This window comes from Centruroides vittatus, unplaced genomic scaffold (assembly GCF_030686945.1).
Source record: "Centruroides vittatus isolate TY-2023 unplaced genomic scaffold, ASM3068694v2 contig_921, whole genome shotgun sequence".
In the NCBI taxonomy this organism is placed as follows: domain Eukaryota; kingdom Metazoa; phylum Arthropoda; class Arachnida; order Scorpiones; family Buthidae; genus Centruroides; species Centruroides vittatus.
Genome location: NW_027122608.1, coordinates 135,268 through 151,071, shown reverse-complemented (window position 1 = coordinate 151,071; position 15,804 = coordinate 135,268). Strand labels below are relative to the sequence as shown.

Sequence of the window (15,804 nt, the reverse complement as noted above, 5' to 3'; positions counted from 1 at the left end):
AATGCCCTTTTTTTTTTTTTTACTAGACTAAACTAATTAAGTAGAAAGAATCATTAATTAGATCATCATGACATGAAATTATCTTAATTGGATCATCAATTGATGAATTAAAATAAAGTTAAGTGTAATATGAAATTTAGCAGCACTCAAAAAAATAAAGCTTCATTATGCTAGAGATAAATGCTAATGAATCAAATAGAATCAAGTTTTGTTCTTTGTTTTCAACTTTGTATTTTAATACAAAAATAAAAATTCTATTACGTAATAACAAACCTAACCAGAACAGGTGAAATTTCCTGTTTATATAATAATATAAATTACATCTATATATAAACTTACTCTGTTTATATTATTAATATTGCATTTTAGAACAAAACACTACTGTAGTTATTGATCTCTAAATTTTATTATTGTAGCGTAGGGTGGTCGTATGTTTGAAACTGGAAATCGGGACATTGTGAGAGTGTGTTGTGGTGAAATTTGATGGATACCTGACATTAGATAGGATTATTTTCCAGAGTAAAATTAATTTGATTAGACCATGGTTAATCAAATTATCAATTATTGAACATTTCTTTAATATTTGTTGAACCAATCGTACTTGTTTGACTTTTGATCAATCGACAATTTCGTAGTCATCACACGGGACAGAACACAAACATTTGTGTCTGCAGATTACTAAAGGCATTCCCTCAAGGACAGGTGGTACAGTACATGCAATATACACACAACATCTGCAAATATCTACCACCTACAATTCTTATTCGAGTCATTTTAATACAAATTGAAATATTTTTGGATAGAAAAGAACGAATTGGGTTAATGCAAATGCCAGAAATTTGAAATACGTCAGGATAGTGTGTTCCAAATCTGGACTTGTAAGCAACCTTATAAAAAGTATGACGTTCTAAGTGTAAATTTAAAGTGATTTTCATTAATAAGTTTTTCATTTGACAAGTTTAATTTCATTCCAAAATAATAAATTTTGCTAATACAGTATAGGTCTATACATGACAGAATTTTAACTTGCAAAAAAAAAGGTATCAAATACAACAGAGCAAATTACATAATACTACTCGTCTTAAACAGTATTTATCTAAAATAAAAATCTTTGTAATATCAATGTATTATTTTAGTAGCTCCCAAAGAGCATTGAAATACTAATCTAAAGTAAACAAATTTGAATAGCGAGATCCCATTCAAGGACTAAAATGTAATTTTCTAAGACGTGCAAGCTTAGATTGAACGTATTCATTTGAAAAGAAGAAAAACTAAGTGTATTTTAATTGCTCTATCAAATATACAATATTTGGAATGTACTATACAAGTACAGTACATTCTTGACAGATGCATTACATCAGAGAAGAATTTCAAATGAGTAATGGCTGTATTCAAATGTACAATTTGTAATTGCTAAAACTGCAGTTAAAAATGAAATACATCAAATCTATTCAAATGATCACTATACAAAAAATAATGTAAATTAGAAATAATAATTATTTTAAAATGTATTTAAACATATGTTTCTTTACTTTTATCTCTAATTATCTTGTATAGAGTATAAAGAAAACTGAATTCTAAACAATAGATATAAAAGAGTAGAAACTTCATTAGCCAGAGTAGCAAGAGTGAGAAGTGCCCAGACATAGAAAAATCATAGATAAAGCTTGACTTTGTCAAATTTTGTATTATCAGTTAGGTGAAAATTTGGCACTAAGTCTTCTAATTTTCTCACCTTTGTCAACTGCACAATTACAGGGTGTCCCACATTCCTATGCAACGAGAAATTGATAATGAGATTAAAGTTAGATTTTGTTTCCAATACTATACATATAAGTTGTATGCAATATTGTACAGTCAACCAATCCCAAATGGACAACTTGTATGCAATACCATATGTATAAATTTTAATGTCATTACAAATTTCTCACTGCATGGTAATTTTTTGGACACCCTGTATAAACATTTTTTCTTTATAACATTCCCACTTAACAGCAACCCATTCTACTCAAAAAGAAAACTAAAATAGTTAAGGGTACACAAACACAAACTTTAGACCTAACCCAGAATGAAACAAGATTCACTTAATAATAAGTAAATCATTACATCTTATCCTGTATGCTTCATAAATTTGTTTCTCATAAATATATCATCATCTATGAGAAACTAGTTTATGTAACTTGCACAGCCCCAACACATTTCGGCACCACTTACTCATTTATACATAGCTTGCTAATTTTGTTTTTAATGATCTCAGCTGATCAAATTCTGCGTTAACCAGAGTTTCTACCACCTATCATTTTTAGCCTGGTTCACTGACAGTTGGATGAATAACGATTGACTTTGTGTGCAGTCACGTGTACCACTCACTAATAAATACTAAGAATGCAATAGCAAACAGAGACTTCTTACATTAAAATTTAGTGTTAACAAAGAACAACTTTCATAGATTTTAGCATATTTTTGAAGTAAAATTTTCCTCTATTCAATTTGTCATTTATCATATACAGTGTCCTTGTAAATTGTTATACTAAAATTTACAGGAATAGTTGTTACGTGCCTTTTCGACATCAGTAAATTTAGTAAAAAAATTAAATAATATTCCCAGTCAGGTTCTCCGAGTTCAATATTGGCCGTTCTAAACGTTTATTGGTCGAAGCCGACCTAGAGAGTTAAAAATGTTCTCAAATTACGATAAACAGGATTTGGCACAAGCAATAACATAAAAATGAATTATTTAAAATAAAATTTTAAAATATTATTATATAATACCACTACTATATTCAGAGTTGTATGATAATCCTTACAATTTTCTGGCATAAGAAGTATCATTATGGCATATGGCCAATTCCAATAAATTTCAAAAACGAAGGTCAGGAATACAAAAAGAAAAAAAAAAAAAACATTTTTACCTAGAAACATAGCCTAGATGGCAAAGCATATCTCCACAGCACCTTTTCCTGCATAATGGATTAGCTGGTGTGGACCCTTTGCTTGGCCACAATTACCTAGCTCGTCCCCCATTTATTTTTTTCCTCTGAGTTACCTCAAAGACTTGTCTATAAGACCCACTTAGACTAACGCTGACCTTGTCTTGAGAATCGCTACGATGAGACCTTCCAATTTAAAAAAGTTTCCCACCTGAGCTAACTGATCAGATTCTGAAGCAAACTGACCAAAGATTCAAACTTAACACCTAGAAAATTCCCTCATGTTTCTTTGTGATTCATAAAATGTTACTCAGTAATTATTTTGAATAATTGGAAAAAAGAGAGGGAATTTATTATGGGCAAGGATTAAGGTTTATTCGACAAGAACAAATCAGTGCGCCCTCCGGGATAAGCGAATGATCTCTTGGCCTCTGAAAATTTGTACTCTCATTTGTGCTAATGCATAAAGAATAATAATAAACATAATTCTTTATGTATTCCATTGAATAACGAGCTAAGCATGTAACTTGATTCTCGATGATATAACAGTTTAAATTTTAAAATTGTGTGACTTATATAAATACACAACTATCATCATTATTCCTTGGTATCTTATTTATTATAATATAAAAACACAAACTAGATCAGCATTTAACAGTATCTTTTAACAGTATCTCACAATTAGATATTTACAAATTTTCCTCCTTAAAAATAAATAAAACTATATTGCATCACAATCATGTTAGAAATATAGTAATTTAAATAACTTATCTTTGAACAATCTTAAAAATTTCTATTTGTACAATAAGTCATTAATTTTATGCATTTTAAATATTCTTACATTGATTACAGATATTTTAAAAAGATAATATATTCTATAAGGAAACAATTTTAATATAAACTGCAATAATAAACAATATTAGAAAATTTCCAAGGTTGTATTTCTAATAAAAATTCTGATGTCGTAAGTTAAATCGATAGAATATTAAATTTTATAAACAAACTTAAGGAAAATTTTTTTATAAAACTTCCTTACAAAACCTACATTCATCAATTTTATATAAAATACTTACAAAATTTCAGCTAAAAGTTTAGTTAAATGTACGTTTTTCCGCATTAACTGACTACTTTTGCATTCCTGAAACATATCCCATAGAAAAAACACAAAATTTTAGGAGGATAATTGGTCAATTGTGAGAATGATCTATTTTACATGGGGTTAAATTACCAGAAGTTTTATATTACAGAGAAGTCATATCTAATTTTTGGCATCAATTTTGGTAATTTTAATAATTGAACTGAACACAGGACATATTTTTCCGAAAAAAGTAGTGCATTAGAAATGCTTTCAGGCAGATATCATTAGAGACCTCTCCTAACTATAAATGCTCTCTCCCAACTTATCTACTCTTTCATAACTTAATTTCCTCCCTCCCCCTATAAACATAAAAGGTACTCTACTGCAACGATCAATGACACACTGGCGAGAGTGCTGGACTCAAAGTATAGTAGGTAGGTCAACCTATGCCTTCGTGCCTGAAGTTGGCCTTACTCTGGTGAGTTTATGTTGGTTAACGACACAAATATTGACCGGTCACAGGAGGTTCCCCCATTTCAAGTCCAAGTTTGGACAAGGAGATGGTAGCTGCTCCTGTGGGTGTCCTCGCGGCGACGCAAGTCACTACGTACTTGACTGTCCTTTACTGAGGACTTCCGCCTAGGGGCAGACCAAGTTGATTGGACCAAGCCCCCCGAACAAGTACTTAGAATGCTAGCAGCTAGTAAAGGAAACTTAAAGAAACTTAAGGAATTGATGGAGAAAGTAATAGGTCTTCTAGACCTATAAGCTCAGTGGATGCACTGGGCAGGGTACTCCTTGTCGGGAAGGGGAACCCCGCTGTCTGTTATATTTAAAAAGACTTATGTCTATGTGTGAGCTAATAAGGGAACAGAACTGAGTTAAATGCAGTACAGGCTGCATAATAAACAAAAGTTATGCCAAAGTTAGTGAGTTGAGTCTAAGAGGACAGATGGGAGCCCAGGAGAAGTTCTTGGTGACCCAACTAAAAGAAAAGATGTCTAGGACTACCTTCGGTAAGAGACAAAGGCCCACGATTAAGGCATAGTCTCTACAACCCTGTGATGCCACTAGGTGGGGCAGGGCAGAGTTTGCTTTATGAGGCTCCCCCTATAAACTAGGTCTTTGGATAGTCTCGTCTTTATTTAGAATGCAAATACAAGATGCACGTAAAATTATATAATTTCGACCTCAAAAGAACAAACACGGAAATACAAATATAGATATAATAATCTTTTGCAGTTATCACAATGTAAAAAGAAATGGCTGAAACAAAAGTTTATTTACAAGTACTTCTGATAAGTTAAACTTATCTTTAGATAATAGAAGAAAAGAATGAAACAAAAGATTTTTCAACAAGTTTTAATAAAATGATGTGTTTAAATACAATAATTAATATATGTATTTTCTGAATTATTATCTATTACGGTAATATTTAAAGTGAAGAGAATAGATAGACACAATGCAGCTTCACCTGTATGGCTTGTGCCTAAAAACAGCAACCAACCAACAACTTAATTATATAAAAATGAACATATGAAAACAGTATTGAGAGTATCACATGACTTCCTGTCACAACCAATATTAAAATGAATTTACTTTAATTTTTAACCTGAAGAGGCCATAGCTAAATGGCATGAACAGAAGGATCAGGAGTGTGGTTGTGTCTGGTCGTAAATGTCTTGTGTTTTGGCTTGATCAAACTGTATTGAGTGAGACATTCTTATTGAGTATGAATTTCACTTTAAAATTATTAAAAAATGTCATTCTTTAAAATATTTTTAAAATAAACTAAAAGATAAAGTGAATGTTATTAAGTCATTTACATTTACGCTATTGATTACTATGTAACGTGGCTTTAACTTGAAGTTCTGGCTACTAATATAAAATTTTGATTACGTATAATAAAAAATGCTACAAATATTAGAAAAAAAACTTGTAAAAAAATTATTCAAAATACAATGATAATATAATTCATAATTAAATTATCTGAAAAAATTAATCAACATTTCATTAGATTGAATCTGATGGGGAAGAGCAAAATAAAGATAACACTTAAGATTTGTGTTATGTTAAGAAAACAAAAAGTACAAATTTATTTTTATTGAATTTTAAAGCCCACGGAAGTCATAAATTATGTGATACAATGCAGGTTTGATTGCTTTATTTGTATATGGCAATGTGATACATGGGTAATCTGTCAAAGGAAAATGTTTCCCAGGAGAACTAAGGAAAACTGGCATCTATTTCATATTACAAATGTTAAGAAAACCCAGAAAACTAAACATAGTCAGCCATTAGCAAGATGCAAACCCCTACAATCAACTACTAGTGTTAGGTAGTTTTATCCATTCAGTCACTGACGGGCAGTACAACACACACTGATGAATTTATAATACCGGTAACTTAAGATGCACTTCTATACTCTCGTAACAATAGAAGCAATCTAAAAATGTCATAATTACAAGTCTACATGTTAAACACACTCAAAAACATGTGACCACGTTAAATATAGTATAAACATAATTTAAAACAGTAAATTGAAAAAAGCAATTTTATATTTAAATATTAATTGTAGAGTTCTATCAGAAATAACCTGAAACTTATATTTTGTTGCTTCAACTTTGGAAAGTCAAAGGATAATATTAACAAAAAAAAAAAAAACTAATACAATTTATATCTTTTTTTAAACTTACCTATAAAAAAGTAACACCAAAGAGTATCAAATTTCCAAGAACCATTCTACGTAATAAAGCAAGCAGTGTCTAACTACCACTTCATTCATTAAAACGACAAATAGATAGTGCTATGAACAGTACATGCATACACATACACAGACAAGCATACAAAGTAGGTTAAACAAAAATAAATATTTAAATTAAATTTGTTTCGAATTACTATTAAACCATTGCATTTGAAATGGCCAGTGAATTAAATATTGCAGATCTCTACATAAAGATAAAAGGAATTTTACAGTATGTTTTGATCTAACTACAATTATGGTACTTTTTACTGTACTATATATGACATGGGAAGCGAGATGGGATCATTTGTTTTCCACACCGTCGGAGACACCCTGCTAACTTTAGACTTCCGTAAATTCCAACAAACCTTCGTGCCCCTGCAAGTCCAAGTCGGCAAAGGTTTACCGTATTCAAATACTTATATTTACTTTATCCAAGTTTAATTCAAATATAACACTTAAAACTTTAACATATCAGTAAGGAAGCTACATTGTAGCAAATTAAGCAATTAAATACCAAAGTTACCTTCTTTATAAATATTGAATTTGCTGTATTTTTAATTAAAAATACAATAGTTCAGATATCAAAACTTAAATCTTATTTACGATTTCTAAATTCATTAAATCAATTCATTTATGAGTAACCTATAAAATAATGCTATTTCAAAAGCCAAAACAAAAGGTTTTGAATATTTTAAAAATGACCTATTTTCAATAAAAGACAACAATATATATTTATATTAACAAGGAAACAATAGCCACATTAATATTATTTATGATTTAGAAAAGCTTTAAAGCATAAAGACAAACATCACTTATAAAAAAAACTCATTAATGCAATAATGTAAATCAGCAATATAAAACAAACATCAATGTAAACAATTACACATAAGACAATATTTATGGACTTTGCACTAAATTATTTAAAATGATTTGAATTATTTTCTAAAGATTTTGTATAAAATCAATTTATCAGATCCTTTATGTAAGTATCCAATTCAGATTCCAGTTAAAAGTTCTTGTCTACAGTGTTTGCTAGACTGTTAAAACAGCTTATTATTATTATAAAAGTTGGGTCGAGTCTCGTACAAGCACTGTATCTGCCCAATTGTTAGGAACAATAGTTCAAACCTTTCAAAACAATTTCCTAGTAGGCATCCCTATTAGAATGCTTATAAAATAGGTGTTTTCTGGGAAAAAAACCGAGCTCTGTGGCATAGGAAACAAACAGTGTAAAGAAGAGAGTTTAAAATGGATCTAAAATATAAAAAAAATTTGTCAAAATTTGATGTACAGTACATCGTCAGCAATTGGAAAGTCAATTGATACTGTAGTCTGCAACAAGCTGACAACTGCAGTCGGCAAACTTTGACCTCTTATCTCAACCCATAAACTGAATTTCAAAATTCCACCTTTGTGGTGACATTGGCTTTTCCAAGTTGTACACTACCGCAAAAAATAAATCATATTTAGCGGTCGTGCGGTTGCTTTAAATCTCAAACGCAGACAAAAAAATACGTTGAATCATGCAGTGATCAGCTTACACTGCTCAAAAATTGTCATCGGCTCTGTTTATCTTTAATCTAAGTTTCAAAGTAACTTAAAAAACAAATTCACATCAATGTCAATTCAATACTACCGTTTAAAATTAGCATACTAGTTCAACTAATTTATCTAGCGCACATTCTACATTAAGATTAATTGTGAAATTATATTCAGTTATTCTCTAGTTACATTTTAGAATTTAAATAAATACACAAGATTTAGTTCAAACAACTGAATTAAACAGATACGAGAAAAATTGAAATTCACGATTAAATAAGCAATGAAAGCAAACTGCTAAAGTTCAATTGCTATCAACTGCATCTCTATGTTTATATACTTAACCTTGATTAATGAAGTAATAATGATTGATTACTAATATAACCTGGGCTTGGTTTTTCTATATATATAGAAATGATGCAATTGATATAAATTATTACATAAATATGTAATAATTTACATTTGTATTGAATTCATAAGTATTAAATTTTATTTGATATTGTAAAGTGTTACTTATTTATAAAAAGTAAAATTCCTATACAAGTTCATTTGGGGATAGCCATCATCCCCGAATAGAACCATTGCTTACAAAGCTCATTTGAAGCACAACCTCGATTCATTTAATTCTTTTTAAACTCAACTGCTCAACCTTTGTAGAGGAGGGAAAAGGGCCATTTGATGTTCAAATACGTACGCCTGAAAATGACAGTTTAACACTAATTCCTGTTGAAAGTTCTTGTACGTTTTTCTATATTTTTAAACAATTTAAAGTTTATCAATTGAACACGAGAACTCGGATTTTTTCCTTCAGATAACCTCTGATGAGAAGTGATATTGATTTTTTTGTTATAAACAAATTTTATTTTATAGAATTAATTATATTAACATGTAGGTTTAATAGTTAAATTACACGAAAACCATTTATATAATCGACAGAAATGTCAAAAATTAGCAAAAATTCCTAACCAGGTCAAACAGTATTGATGTCATGCTAGTGGTTTTCTCATCAAACTAATTCTTAAGTGACAGTGTAATTAACCAGTCATACAATGATAATGTTCCTTTTAATTTATATTCTATGAGATAAGTAATAATGATGCAATAACGTATTGCAAATAATAAATCAAGAATCCATATTTTCGCTTTCTATTGAAAGTTTGATAGTAAAATTATGAAAGTAGAATTAATGGTAACGATATCTTTTAATTACCTTAAACTGCCGTTCAGTAATTGGTTATTGTTTTGTTTTAAAGATCTTAGAAGCTGACGAACTACTGGAAATTGTTATAATACTTAAAAGGAGAATGCATTTTACAGTTATAGTAAATATCCCCAAATATGTAATTTGGAAGTTTCTTATAAATAAATTTTACTTAATTTTAATTGCTAAATATATGCTTAGTTTGTCAAACTAAATATCCCAAGCGTCACTCAATGATGCTCTATTTATATATAAAATTTCTATACTTTCACAATACGATTAAGGACATTCCAATAATTTTGTGTAAACGATTTGCTTTATGACGAAGTTTTCTGTATATGTTTGGTTTTAAATATAGCAGCAAGATGTTTATCATTAAATTTTCTACACAAAAATTCAAAAATAATTCAAAATAGGATTTAAAACTCTACAACACTTATGTTTAGTCAGGTACATTTCTAACGACAGTGAGAACTACCATTCCGATTAATTACACTGTATAATCCGAACAAAACTGGGTAATTAAGCATATATTTGGCAATTGATTCAGGCTTCAGTTCTACAGCACAAATAGATAATTACAAATTATTAAATTCAATAAAACAAAATACACGTTTATAATATATTACACAATTTAAAGTTTAATTTCAAGAAAAGAACCTCAATTTACGACAGTCCATTTAGGAATCTTTTTTTAGACATAAGTTAGTCTGTAAAAATAGTTTATTACATATGAATGTTTTTATATATCGACTAGTTTTCTTTTAACTGAAACAGTTCCCATTTGTATTTTGTGCCTTTGTTTATTTTAATGATGGTAAAACTGGAAGACTGAGTTGTTTAGCATCTGAAAGAAACTATTAGGTTGTCAATAATTCAGTTCACTAATGGATAAACAGAGAATTCTTCCAGAAATAATATAAACAGGTAGTAAATGTAAAATATAGCAGAGTAACCAATATTCTGTTAGCTACGTAAAAATGCGTCTTACATGTAAAATTAGATCAAATAATGATTTGAACATGCACTAATCCAACTTAATAGATACTACAATTGTTAACTTAATATGTACTGTACCAACCAGCATAAAACTTTTTTTTATATACAGTATAAGTACACTATATTTGCAATCTTTACATATACCTACTTAAATATTAGTCTGGTATTTAGTAACACGACATGTTTTTACAAATCATCTCTATCAAATGAATCACAGCAGAATTGCATAAAATGAGAATTTAAAATGTCAAGTCATCTCGGTAAGTTAATCTAAGGTCTACTTTTTGATAACCTATGGCCAAATTTTATCGAAACAGTAATTTTTTTAAACGAATCTTAACTATAAAATTTGTTAAAATAAAACACTGATAAACTTTCTAAAGAAACTATTTAATAATCCATTCAATGCAGTAGCTAATCAACATCCTAATAAGAGCTGCAAAAAAGAGCATTTTCTTCTAAAAAAGAGTTTTTGCACTTAGAAGTAGCACAATTCCAAAGGTTTAGTGTCTTGAAAGCGATTTTAACTAATTTCCTTTATATTTGAGGAATGCCTTTACTCTAAAATTAATCAAATGCTATTATTGTTTCTGTAGGGATTAAACTTGGCATAAAATAGAAGGGAGAGTGACCAAACTATTGGAGTTTTGAACCCAAGTGTAGACTGTAAAGAATGAAAAACGACATTGAAAATCAGAAAAACAATATCCATTGTGCAATTTGACAAATTTATTCGGACTGTTACTTTCTAAACTTTATTACGTGCCATTTTTATTATTATGATAAGAACTTGTGTCGAAATTTTATTTTATAGCTTGCATTATTAGTTGTATTGAAACGATCAATCCTTAACTCAATCTACACCGATACAAATAAGCAACATTTGCTATTTTGTTTTGAATGACTGCTGCATCATTCAAAACAAAAGTGATAATTCATGTACACTACTAATAATATTAGAAATTCCATTAAATGTTGTAAAAGCTAAATTAATATAGTATATAAATAAGAATAAAGTAAAGATAAATATTGTTAAAATATAAACAGGATATTGTAAACAAATAGAACAGGAGAGATACAAATGCAACACTTGAAAACTGATTTTGAGGGCTATATGCCCCCAAAATCAGTTTGTTAAACATGAGAGAGGATTAACAGTGTGAAATGCAGGCTGTGATCTCACAGCCCAATAGCAGTCAGTGTATTGGCATTTCTTATGTTTTATTAACTTTTAGCCATCTCTAGCAGAGAAAAAAATAATTGATTTTTATGCATTGTTTTGAGAAATAGTTCCAGACTTTCACTTTTAAATTTTATCCCGTTTTTGAGGGGTTTTGAAGTTCCAGTTACACCAATTTCAGGGAGTCAACTTTCTCAAGCCATCGCCCCTTGGCTTGAAACTTATACCCAATGCACTTAACCCATTTTCCCTTGTGTGAAAAAGGCTTGGAAATATTCTTAGAAAAACTGTTCTATGAACCTCACATTGTCTTTACCGTATATTGTTCTCCACATTTGGAAACTATTAAATGCAATGTTTTATCTTACCCATTTTAAGAGAGAAAAGGGGAAAAGTTATGACCGACCCCAAGAGTATGAGCCCCCAGAGCCCCTGCCACCCATTTGCTTCATTTCGCCCCTATAGATTTATTCACCCCCCATAGAGAGGTCAGTAGCATCCACTTTGGGAAAACCACTAATGTAGACCATCTGTTTCCTATTAACTTTTTTACTCCTATGTCATCGTCTACAGCTCCGGTAAGGTCCCAACCCCTTCACTGTACCATAAATTTGCCACTAAATACTGAATTATCTATTACACTGTCAAGTAGGAGTGTACTTAAATTTTATATTAGTTTTCTTCGTCTCTCATTATGCAAGACTTGAATCACAACATCCCAACATATTCTGTAATTTACTAAAGCAAATTATCTGAATTACTAGGTGATTTGTTAATACAAGGCAGCAAATTTTATGGACTACAATAAACTTCAATTTTTGTCCATTATCAGTTGTCCAACTAACAATATGATTGACTGGATGATAAGCTGACATGTAGACAGAGCATTCTTTAAATATTTCTAAAATTCCAACCAAATTCAAATTACTCAAAGCTTGATTACAAAACAGGTCGCAAAGTCCCATGCATAAGATTACATTTTAGTTTTCGACAGAGTTTGACTGTGACAGACAACAAAGTTATGATAAAAGACACATTACCTGTAAAAAAATTCTTCAAAATGTGCATTTGAAAGGACTGGATTGGAATAAAGACACATTTGTATGTATTGTCTTACAAAAAAATCTTTAAAAAGATTCTTCTAACACATTACTTGAATTTAGAATCAATGCATAAGGAGAAACAAGTTTTGAAGACAACAACAATGTTTTCCAGAGGTTCATAACCTGCACCTACACAACACTATGTGGAACCAATCCCAAACACAAAAGGAGGATATTCATGCATTACAATTTGTGCAAAAAATGGAAAAAAGTGCACAGATAGGGTTGCTTTAGATCCCAATTTTTCGGGATTTGTCTGATTTGGAGTACTTTGTCACGATTTGTCCATTTCTACTCGAAAAATATTGACAGTCAAATAATAATTGTATATGATGTCTGCAGGTGTTGTATATGTACATGCCATCTGCCCTTACATGTGTACACCTTTAATCTGTCAATCATAATGTTCTGTTGGTCTTGTGTAGTACTGTATGATGGCTTTAAAATTATTAATAAAAAGTGAAACATGCAATATTGGTTCAATAAATAATAAAATACACAATAACTGATAATTCAATAAAATTAGTTTAATTAGAATTATTTACTTATTTTACAGAGTAGCTACTATTTACCTAATGACAGGTATCCATCAAATTTTACCATAATGCTACTTTATAATGCAATGCCCCAATTTCTGGGTTTGAACCTAGTGGTAAATAGCTCTGAATGAGGTGACGGACTATCAGAGTTGTAGACAATACCCACAGAAGTTAAAAGGAAAGGATGATCTACACAACCCTTCACAAGATATACCCCTCTCAATATTCAGCTTGGTAAATTCGCAGTACACTTAACAGAGTATGCAGGACATTTCCAAGCACACTCCAGAAGTCATCAATGAATTCATGTGGCTGGTGTTTTATGAGCAAAATGAAAACAGTTGTTTTTTAGCATTGCTCTGAGAAATAGTTTCAGTTTTTTCTTTACTGTTAATTTTTACCCAATTTTTGAGTGTGTTCAAAATTCTAGATATACTTCCCCATAACTGACCTACCTTGCAAAGGGTTGTATACAAACCATGGGTTAGTTTTCATTTTTCTTTACTCCTATAGGCAAGGCTCTACAAGTTTGATAAGGTCCTAGCTTCCTCATTCATAGCTACAATTTTATTTTTACAGTAACCTGACATATAGATAAGGTCTATCTACCATAAATAAGTACTGTCACCCCCCTGGATACTAAGGTAAAATATAGCAAATATCTTAAACTGATATACAGAACTTGAACATTAAAAGACACAAAGACTAGATAAAAGCATGAAAAATAAATTTAAATATTTCAAAATAAGAAAACCCTGAATCACATGAACTGTGGGATTGGACTGGTTGGCACATTGACACAAAATTATAACGTTAATCCTAAATTATCATCAATTGGTTTTGCTATGTTTGTAATAATTTGCTTGCAAATGCATATAAATAATGCAGCTATTAAATAATTACTAACAAGTTCATTAACACTAAAAATCTCTCCACGTCATCAATCAACTCAAACTGTCGGCGGTGTAGGTACAGAATTCGACAGCAAAGAGCAGCGTTTTACAACCTTTTTCTCATCACGGACCGGTAAAATTACAGAATCTTTACAAGAACCAAGTAACCAATAATACGCAACTATAAGTTACGCTTACATGAGATTACTGTACGGTAACTCCACATTACTATTTAAACATCCTAATCAACTATACCAATGTCAATACGGCCAAATACTTTTTGCGGGCCGGCAGTCGAAAAACATTGAAAGATTCACACTGCCGGCATAGGGTCATCCACCACAAAAAGCCACGCGATTGTCTCCCGGTCACACCGAGGGTCTCGCATGGGCGGCGGTGGACGGCGTCGACGCCACTTCTCGCTTCTTCGGGCTCAGTCAGGCGATGCAAAGTCAACGTGGGTATCGTCGGCTTTGCATTGCCCGGCCTCTGTATCCATCCCCCCGAAATGTCATTATAAAGGAATTCCCTTTCATTATTACACACAAATAATTAATTTAATAACCAGGCCATCTCGGCACGTGATGCAAACCAAGCACGCCACCAAACGTGCAATTAATTTTTCAAAACAACATTCTTCCATCAGCAGCAGACCATTTCCAATAACCAACGCTTTCCTATGGCAATTAGGCTTAACGAAACGTAATTAATAACGATGAAAATTACCGAATTAACTCCAATTAAAAATAAACGTTAACGTAAGAATGATGAAAATGAACGTCTTAATTAAATTTTAACTCACTTTTTGGCCCAAATATCCGTTGAATTAACGCAAACGATCGGCTTAAGTGGATGCGGTTAAAAATTTTCATAAGACAACATAACACGATTCCCGACGGTTTAAACTTCAACAGACCGGTTAATTAACACAATTTACACGATTAAAAACGAGCAACGTTAAAGGAGAATTCTTAAATTTAACTACTTTTTGATTTCTTACTCATTATCGGAATTTAACGACCATGATTACATTTGTCACCGACAGATGTCATTTTGGTTTAAATATAGCAGTTCCGCAGAAAAGGCAGACGATAGTACAGATTTTTTTCTTGTTTTTTTTTTAATATACATAATCGAAAATTTAAATATATATAATTACCATTTATAAATATTTAATTATAAAACGAAATCTATTTTAGATTAATTATACAATTATGCAAATAATATATATATAAAGACAAATTTATTTAATGTTGTATTTAAAATTTTGAATAGAAAAAAAAATTTAATTTTATATTTTATTATTAAATTATTTCGTATGAATTAAAATCTGGTTTATTATAATTAACTCCTCTTGAATTTTTTAGAACGATGAATTTGAAAAAAGTGGCGGCTACTCGAAGGAAAGGAAATCGAATTCGGGCTCTTCTAATCGGTGGGAGAGCTACAATGGTGCAAATTGGTTCGGCCGAAATAGAACCCGAAACCAGGCTCAAAACTTATGACCTATTACCAAAAGAATTATTTTAATCATTGCTCGCATTAGAACTTGGAATCACGACTCGCGTGCCCTGGTCATGTTGGGAGTGTCATGTG

The 15,804-nt window shown here is 30.7% G+C and overlaps 1 protein-coding gene across 2 annotated transcripts in view; it reads right to left on the bottom strand.

Annotated features, from left to right (window-relative positions):
* LOC136984518 (serine palmitoyltransferase 2-like) overlaps positions 1 to 15,269 on the bottom strand; it is a 59,060-nt gene extending 43,791 nt beyond the window's left edge. Inside the window, exon 1 of one of the 2 annotated variants that reach the window (XM_067281531.1) lies at positions 15,011 to 15,269. The gene's annotated coding sequence lies outside the window, so the exon portion shown is untranslated. Of the gene's footprint in view, positions 1 to 6,704; positions 6,724 to 15,010 lie in introns of those variants that run through there. The other variant, XM_067281532.1, reaches the window with a different exon arrangement.
* Positions 15,270 to 15,804: the final 535 nt, after the last annotated feature.